Source organism: Muscardinus avellanarius (assembly GCF_963383645.1).
Source record: "Muscardinus avellanarius genome assembly, chromosome: 18".
Classification (NCBI taxonomy): domain Eukaryota; kingdom Metazoa; phylum Chordata; class Mammalia; order Rodentia; family Gliridae; genus Muscardinus; species Muscardinus avellanarius.
In genome coordinates, this window is record NC_137804.1 from 5,069,490 (window position 1) to 5,078,092 (window position 8,603).

The window sequence follows — 8,603 nt, forward strand, 5'->3', positions numbered from 1 at the left end:
GAATTTAAAAATACAATAGACAGCTGGGTGTGGTGGCGCACGCTTATAATCCCCACGCTTGGGAGGTGGAGACAGGAGGATCACGCAGGTTCGAAGCCAGCCTTGCTGGTTTAAGTGACCCCGTTTCCAAATAAAAATATAAAATAGGTCTGGGAGTGTAGCCTGGATGTAGAAGGGTTTCCAGGAACCCCCGTACCACCAAAATAATAATAATAATAATAATAATAATAATAATAATAATACAATAGCCAGATTTGGTGGCACACACCTGTAACCCTAGTGCTTAGAAGGCAGAGACAGGAGAGCTGCAGGTTCGTGGCCAGCCTCAGCAAACTAGTGAGACCCTGTTAAGAAAGAAAAGATCAGGGGCAGGTGTTGGCGGGGCACCCTTAGGCGACCCCCTCCTCACCCGGAAGAACCCTGAGGTCCAGGCCGCCTGGCCCCAACCCTGGGTGGATGGGCAGGTGCTGGCAGGGCACCCTTAGGTGACCCTCTCCCCACCCGGAAGGACCCTGAGGTCTCGGCTGCCTGGCCCCGACCCTGGGCGGGTGGCAGGCACTGGCGGGGCACTCTTAGGCAACTCCCTCCCCACCCAGAAGGACCCTGAGGTCCGGGCCTCCAGGCCCCGACCCTGGGCAGATGGGCAGACCCTGGCGGGGCACCCTTAGGTGACCCCCTCCCCACCTGGAAGGAACCTGAAGTCCAGGCCTCCAGGCCCCCAACCCTTGACGCATGGGTGGGCTCTGGCGGGCCACCCTTAGGCGACCCCCTCCCTACCCGGAAGGACCCTGAAGTCCTTGCCGCCAGGCCCCTACCCTGGGCGTGTGGGTGGGCGTTGGTGGGGCACTCTTAGGCGCCCCCCACCCCACACACCCGGTATGAAAAAAATTTTCATCGTTACCGAGTGCCTGAACCCACATCTTTCCCAAACCACACATACTCTCTTCTCTTTTTTTTAAAAAAAAGGGAAAAGAAAAAAGAAAAATATTCGAGAGGGGTTAAGATGGCCCCGGCGGCAGCTAGAATATTGGAGATGCAGACAAAACATATCCATCTGAACTGGAGCTTTTGGAAAAATTCCCCACGAAGGAGGACTGAGGCTTCTCTACATCGTTAAGAATCCTGGACCTCACCTGTGAGGAGAGAGTCTAGCGGAGACCTAGGAGGAAGGCGGTGGCGGCAGCAGTGGCCGAGATGGCGGTGAAGACTTGGATTTGGGAGAGGCAGACATCTGATTCAACCCACCCTGATCCCTGAAGAAATCACCCCAAAGGTCGAATGCTACCATCGCGCATGTTTAGGAATACTGAACATTATGCGGTATGGGAAAAGAGCTTGGGAAAGATTTGAAATGGTGGAGGCAGTCGCATTGGCAGTGGCAAGTACTCAGGGGAGGCAGAGATATGATGTAATACACCTGGAACTTTTGAAGAAATTACCTCAGAGGCGGAATACTACTACCACACACCTCGGGAACGTGGGACAACCTGCCGGGTGAAGAGGGGGCTCGGATCGGAGCCCGCCGTGAGGCAAGAAGCTGGATGGTGACCAGGACCCCATTGATGCTCTCTCAGGAGATTTGGACAGCTGTCCCCCAGCTACAGAAACCTCACAGAACACGAGAAAGGATAAGAACAAGAAGGTGGCTTCCAGTCCCAAAGCACCCAAGAATGGAGGTAAAGCAAAGAATTCAGAAACAAAGACAATGGAGGAAGCTCCCGAGCCAAAAGCCGATGAAGGATATATAAGTTAGAGTTTCTACTATTTGGTGTCTGCATATAAAATCTTCAGCTGGTGGATGGTGATTTTTGAAGAACAAAATGCTTTCACAACAGAAAACAGTTTTTCTGGGTGGCTTCTAGTGGCATTTGTTAAGTCATTTCACGTCCATAACATTAGTTTGCTCTTCTTTTCCAGAGAGAAAACGAATTTCTCTGGTTCACCTGTGTCTGGTTCACCTGTGTTTTTTTTTTTTTTTTTACTGAGTATTTAACTTTGAATTTTTTAAAATTGCCTTTAGTTAGGAGAGAAAGGAAGCTTTATATTTGTAAGAAATATACTTGATAACTTCTTAAAGCAACACCGAAAAGAAATAGAAAAATTCTGCAGACTTTGCACATTTTACACACAGTGCCTGTAAATCTCATTAGAATTTTTAGTTTGCACTTAATTTGTTTTGTTTTGTTTTTAGTATTTGGAAAACAATGCTTTAAACATTTGTTGATGTTCTGATTTCTTATCCCCCCTTCCTCTTGAGCTTTTGAACTATACTTGATGTTCTTTGGGTTAATGTTTATGTAAACATAAAATATTGTACATTGGGCACCTATCTCCTCTTGGGCTGCTAATAATAAATGGATAATAGGTGACCTGGGTAAACCAGGAGGCGATGGGAAAAAAAAAAAAAGAAAAAAGAAAAGCTCAAATAGCATTGGAGGTGTAGCTCAGAGGTGGAATACCTCCCAGTTCAATCCCCAGTATATCCCACCCCTCAAAGTAGATAAGGCAGCCATGTGGAGGTGGGGTTTGGGTGCCAGGGAACGGCCCCTGGGGTGTGGCCAGGGACAATGTGCTCAGCCCTGTCCAAAACGAGGTGGCTGTTTCCCTCCCTGACGCAACCTAACTGCCCCAGCATCTCACTGGCCGCCGTCTATGGCTGAGGAAGGGCAGCTTTCCTCAGATACCCGCTGTTGGGGTCACGCCAGCGCCCAAGCAACGAGGCCTGTCTCCATCTGCCATTTGGCCTCTGCTTCTGCCCAAGGACTTGTGCCCACAGTAAGAATCTCACCTTGAGTGTGGTCACTCCCTGGGCACGTCTTTGGCCTGGTCTCAGAGGTGAAGTCGGCTGGACCTGCCACCATGGTCTGCCAGGGTTCTGCTGGCTGTGCTGGCCTCTGCCAGGGCAAGCAACTTCTGCTTCCACGATGCTGGTCTATCCTGACACCACCCTCCAGCTGATACACGTCAGAGTCTCCCCTTCTCCACCTCTCCTTCATTTAACAACAAAAGTGCGTGGTGGTGTGTACCTGAACCCCAGTATCAGGGAGGCTGACACAAGAGGAGCTCAGGTTTGTGACCAGCCTCAGCAACGGAGCAAGATCCTGTTTCCAAACAACAACAAAAATAAACACTAAAATAGGGCTGGGAGTGTAGCTCAGAGGTAGAATGATCCTAGGTTCAATCCCCAGTACCTCAAATATAAACAAATACATGTAAAAATTAATTAAACCCTAGGTTTCCTAGTAAATAGTGGTGTTTTCATATTCCGAGTGAATAGGTTTCCTTCTTTCTTTCTTTCTTTCTTTCTTTCTTTCTTTCTTTCTTTCTTTCTTTCTTTCTTTTGTAGTAGGGATTAAACCAAGAAGCATTCTGCCTCCAAGTGCCACCTCAGCCCTATTTTTTATTCTTTAATTTGAAATGGAGCCTCACTAAGTAGCTGAGACCGGCCGTGAACCTGCGATCCTCCTGTCTCAGCCTCCCAAGCACTAGGACTAAAAGAATGTGCTACCATGCCAGATCTTTTTTTTTTAATGTCTGCTTTATCTAGACATAGATGGGAATGGCTTAGGATCCTGGGCCTTCCTCCCTGCCTGGATCCCAAGCCCTGCGTCTGCAGTACTCAGGTCAGGAGACAAGCAGACAGTGTGTGAGCTAGGCATAATGGAGCTGAGATAATTAAACAGCGAATGTTAGAGTAGCCACAATTTGTGGTCAGGGGAGGGGAGGATGATTAGAACAAGAAGGGCGTCCAGTCTTGGGAGACCTGAAGCAACCCCAGGGAAGAGCTTGGAGCCATCAGAATCCTGGCAACCAGCATCCCTGATGCTCTCTCTGCCCTGCCAGGATCAAGGAACCCAGGTCCCCCTCCCAAACACGCCTCTGCAGGGCACTTCGTGGGAGGCCTTCGGAAACATTGCTTGCAAGAAGTGACATCACAGTACAACTTATATTTCAGGAAAAAAAAAAAAAAAAAAGAGTTCCTTCTGAAACGCCAACATTTCACAGACCTGCGTGATGGCTGAGGACCCAAACACCAGAGTGGCAGAAATAGAGCTGTTGACTTGCAATTGAGACAGAAAGTCTCTATACTGCGAATACTAGACGTTGAATAACTCTGGCATTGAGCGCCCTGGTTCGGGCACGCGGAAATGGTCGGGCGGAGCTCTGGGAAGGGGCTCTTCACGTACACGGAGACGAAGTCCGAGATGCAGCCGTTCTTAGGAAGTAAAAGTCTAGCCTAGGGAAGCCACTAGACCCCTAGGAGTTAAGCCTACATACCCCTTACAATTCGCCAAAATGTATTTGTGCATTTTAATTAGAGCATAATTGTGGATTTAAAATGTGCATTTAAATAGAACTTTCTGGAGCCCATCCGGCTAGTTAGTGGTTCAGCAGCAGGAAATTCAAGCGCGGTGGTGGGCAGTGCGGGGAGCTACTTTGGAAGCGGACAGCCTCACACTGTTCTTGATACCGTCGGAAGGTAGCAGCCTTCTAGACTCTTGTGGGCAGGCCTGACTCTGCTCCGAATCGTGGGCATTGCAAATGGGATTGGTTTGCTCAAAATGTGAACCCCGTGTTCCAGAGAATTTGACTTTCAGTCACAGAAGATGCTAAGACCAGGCCCTGTGCCAGGATGGCAGAACCCTGAGCGCCTGGCATCCGCCCGCAGGGCGAGGTCCCTGGAGGCTCCGGCACATTCCACAGGGCAGAGCCAGGCCTCTTGCTGGGGAAGGGGGTCTCCTGAGCCCTGGCCTGGGCTGAGGCCTGGGTGCCCCACTCCCCCATCCAGCTCCTGCCTTCCCTCCCCCACCTCTGAGTCACAAGGCCAGACTTCTAGAAAAGCTCGCTCCTTGTTTTATCTGGCAGAACACTGGGACAATAATTGGCCTCGGTTCAACTGGCCAGGAAACCAAAGCCCCACAGAAGAATGTCTCATGAGTCCTGCCAGCCTCCTGCTCCTTGCCAGTCCCAGTGCTGGGCGAACAGCCTGGCAGCCTTGGATTTGCGAGGGGAAGTGGATTCCGCATGTGGAAGCCACATCATAATGGGGTTGTGTGCTTTTCGGAGGCTGCACACGGCCGCTCCCGTTCTGAGGCTCATGAAAGGGCTTTCACCTCCCGGGCTGGAAGGGAGCTGGTCCGTCTATAACAAAGGCGTTTGCCTCTGTGGCTTTCTGAAAAAGAATGTGTGTGCTTGTCAAAACAGAACTTTCCTGCGTACTTGGACGAGTGGGCCTGTCCTCCTGCCAGGAGGGAGCAGGGCCCAGGCCGGATGAAAAAGAGAAAAATTCCACTAAGCAGCCCTCTTAGCCTCTGCACGGGGCAGCCTTCCTCTCTCACAAAGACATTTGTTCCCCATTGCAAAGCAAAGCTGGCTTCCCCAGTGATTTCCCAGCTCCTCTGTTTCTGTCTAGAAGGTGGAGCGCTTAGGTTAGGGGTGTTTTCCCAACGTGGAAAGTTAACTAACAGTCTTTCTCCATGGTGGGCCGGAGCCCCAGGGCTTAGGGAGCGGTGAGCCCAGTGTTGGTAAACACTCTCATTGGCTTTGTAATCGTCATCTTTCCCTCTCTAATGCAGCTAGTCCCCGATCCTACTGAAAAAGAAAAAACTTAGATGCAAGGGTAGCCTGCCCCAACCCCTGGAACCGGGCTCTGAGATCAACTGATTGTGATAACATGGCTCTTTAAGCAGTTTGCTGCAGGTTCAGCCTTCCCGGGGGACCCGCAAGAGCAACGTGTAGGGTTCAAGTCAGGCCTGACTCCCGGAGTACACAAAAGAACATGATTCCCTCTACAAAGGTCATCTAACCTCAGCGTGATTGGCGAAGACTTCCTTCCTGTACCTGCTGGCTGCGTTTCCTTGGTGGCTTCAGACTCCCAAGGGAATCTTCATAAGACTCACAGTTGCACCCAGGAGGGGCCGTCTCACCCTCCTCTGTGAAGGGAGAATTGTTCAGGTCAGACAGATCTGCACAATAGACTGTTTGAGGCTTCGTGTGGGAATCGCATCTCTATGATCAGAGCGGTTGGGTTAACTTTTCCTAACCAGTGAAAGCTATCTCCCTGGCCCTTGTGGGAAGCCAGGAGGCCGGAGGAGCCTGGGGCCAGTCTTGTGATTGCTTGGGTGCTTGCAGTTCCAGAAGCATCGGGCATTGAGGTTTCGCTGCATTTGAGCAACTACCTGGATTTCACCAACGCAAATCTTGGCAAGATGGAGGAAATATTTGGATCTAGTTTCTAACACTCGAGTTGGGAGTTCTGGGACAAGAACTATCATTGCAGCTGGGAATCATTGGCCCGTTCACGTAAACTTGTTTAGTGGTAGCTGGGAAGTTTTGTTAACGAGGGCATGACATTTTTCAAACTATTTATCATTACCACTGGCTTACATCTATAAAAGTGATTGTTTTGTAAGAACATTGCCAACTCCCTGAAGCTCTGAGGACCAGGGACTAATGCAAGCACTTGGTTGCATCCTAAACAGTAGTTTGCTCTGAGCAGAAGTTTGTCTCTGTGTGAGAGGTTAACAATCAAGAACCAGGACTACCATAGGCAGAGGCAGTCAGTGGGGTTTCGGGAAGAGTGTCCGGTGCGGCACCTGCTGACCGCACACAGCTGGGAGTGCTTGGCAGGCCACGACGGTTCTGGGCTCCAGCAGACGTCAACAGTAAGAACCTGTCTCCGCTGCACCTTTCCTGACATGGACCCAGGCCTTCCGCTTAGCTTCACCTCCAGGAACCTGTGACCGCCTGCAGCCCGGCTTACATGGTCTCTCCCTCCTACCTCCTCCCTTCAACTTTTATTTGAAAAGTTCTAAACAATTGTTTGGGCTCATTGAAGAGGATATTCGAATGAGAACAAGTCTTCCGTGAATGAAGAGCCATAGTTAGAGGATGTTTTGTTCGGAAACAGTCTTGTTTCTATAGAGCATCTCAGCACCTCTGCTGCTTATCAGATAGCTCTGACTACCGATCTTACCTGCCACACAGGTGACTTCTAAACTGGCCTTCCCTGACACTCCAGGTCTCCGCAGAGGTACCCAAGGGGCCAACACTGGCCGTGGAGAGGGAATGAGGTGGTAAGGGGTACTCCAGCCTGCAGGACCCCCATCCAAGAACTCCCCTTTCTTTGGCTATCCATTAGAATTGTGTATAGAGAAGGAAGGGAGGGAAGGAGGGGAGGAAGGAAGAAGGAAGGAAGGAAGGAAGGAAGGAAGGAAGGAAGGAAGGAAGGATTCGCTTCACTGTCTAAAAAAATTTAAAGACCAACTGCTTTTTATTAAGTATTCTAACTCATTGTGGATTCACAGACAGCCCTGTTAAAGGGTTTGAAAAATGATACCCTAAGATATTTGAATATGCCACTTGCATTTTTTGGGAATCGACTTTGTTTTGTTAGCAAATCTCTCTTCGCGGCTATCACAAAGGCAAACCAGCCAGGCGACCTTACACACGCTCACGCTCACAGAACGGATGGATTCCAAGGTGCTCACATGTTTTTTAAAGTCACTTTTTTCCCCCAAGTGGAAGCTGAGTGTTACAAAGCTGCGGACGCTCTGGGATGGCCATCCTAGCAGCTCGCCAGGCTCGCCAGGTACTAGGGGGTGCTTAGAAGCCACAGGAGGAGTGAGGGAGGCTGGAGGGCCCTGTCTTTCACCCATGATCATAGATCCCGACCAGTTTTCTTGGAATAGAAATCCCAGTGGCCTGGGCGTGCCCCCTCCCCACGAGAAGTTCCCACAGCCAAAAGCCAAGCGATATTGGTTAGTGACAGGAATGTGGTCACACTGTCATGGGGGGGGGGCGCTCCGGCTGGAGCCAGGGCCAGTGTGTCCCGCCAGCGTGTCCCGCGAAAATAATGGCTCAACACAAGTGGATGTCACTGTCTCTTGTCATGGGGAACACAGCAAAAGGAAAGAACAGAGGAACTGGGCATGATGGCGCACACCTGGAATCCCAGTACTTGGGAAGCTGAGAAAGGAGGATCGCAGTTTTGAAGCCAGCCTCGACAACTTAGTGAGGCTGTCAGCAACTTAGCAAGAATCTGTTGTCACATAAAAAAAAACCAACAACAGCTGGGGTGTGTAGCTCAGAGGTAGAATGCCCATGGGTTCAATCCCCAGAGCCACAATAAATAAATAATTTTTAAAAAGGGGAAGAGGGACATAAGGAATCAGAAAACCTTATTCTCTGGCCAACAACTGGGTTGGGGCATTCTCTCCAGGTTAATGGTATTTATGGGTAACATATTCCAAAGAATGCCTTGTGACCTCACTAGGGAAGCTGGGAGATGAATGGTCCTGCCCTCAAAAAACTTGCAGTCCAGCTATAAAATATAGAGCATACAGTGTCAACGCTACCACTGCAAAATGACCCTAAGGGGCTACTGGGATGACACGCACCCGGAAGGCCTGGACTGGCAGGCGTGCCCCACCCCGTCCCTGTGCTTGAGCCTTGGCGCTGCCCCAGGACACTGTGGGATCCGCGGAGACTCCCTGGGTGCTGGCTTTGGGTGTCTGGAGGGGGTAACATGACGAATACCACTCGCATAAAGGAAGAAAGGACAGCCAGGCTTGTAATCCCCGCGCTTGGGAGGCGGAGACAGG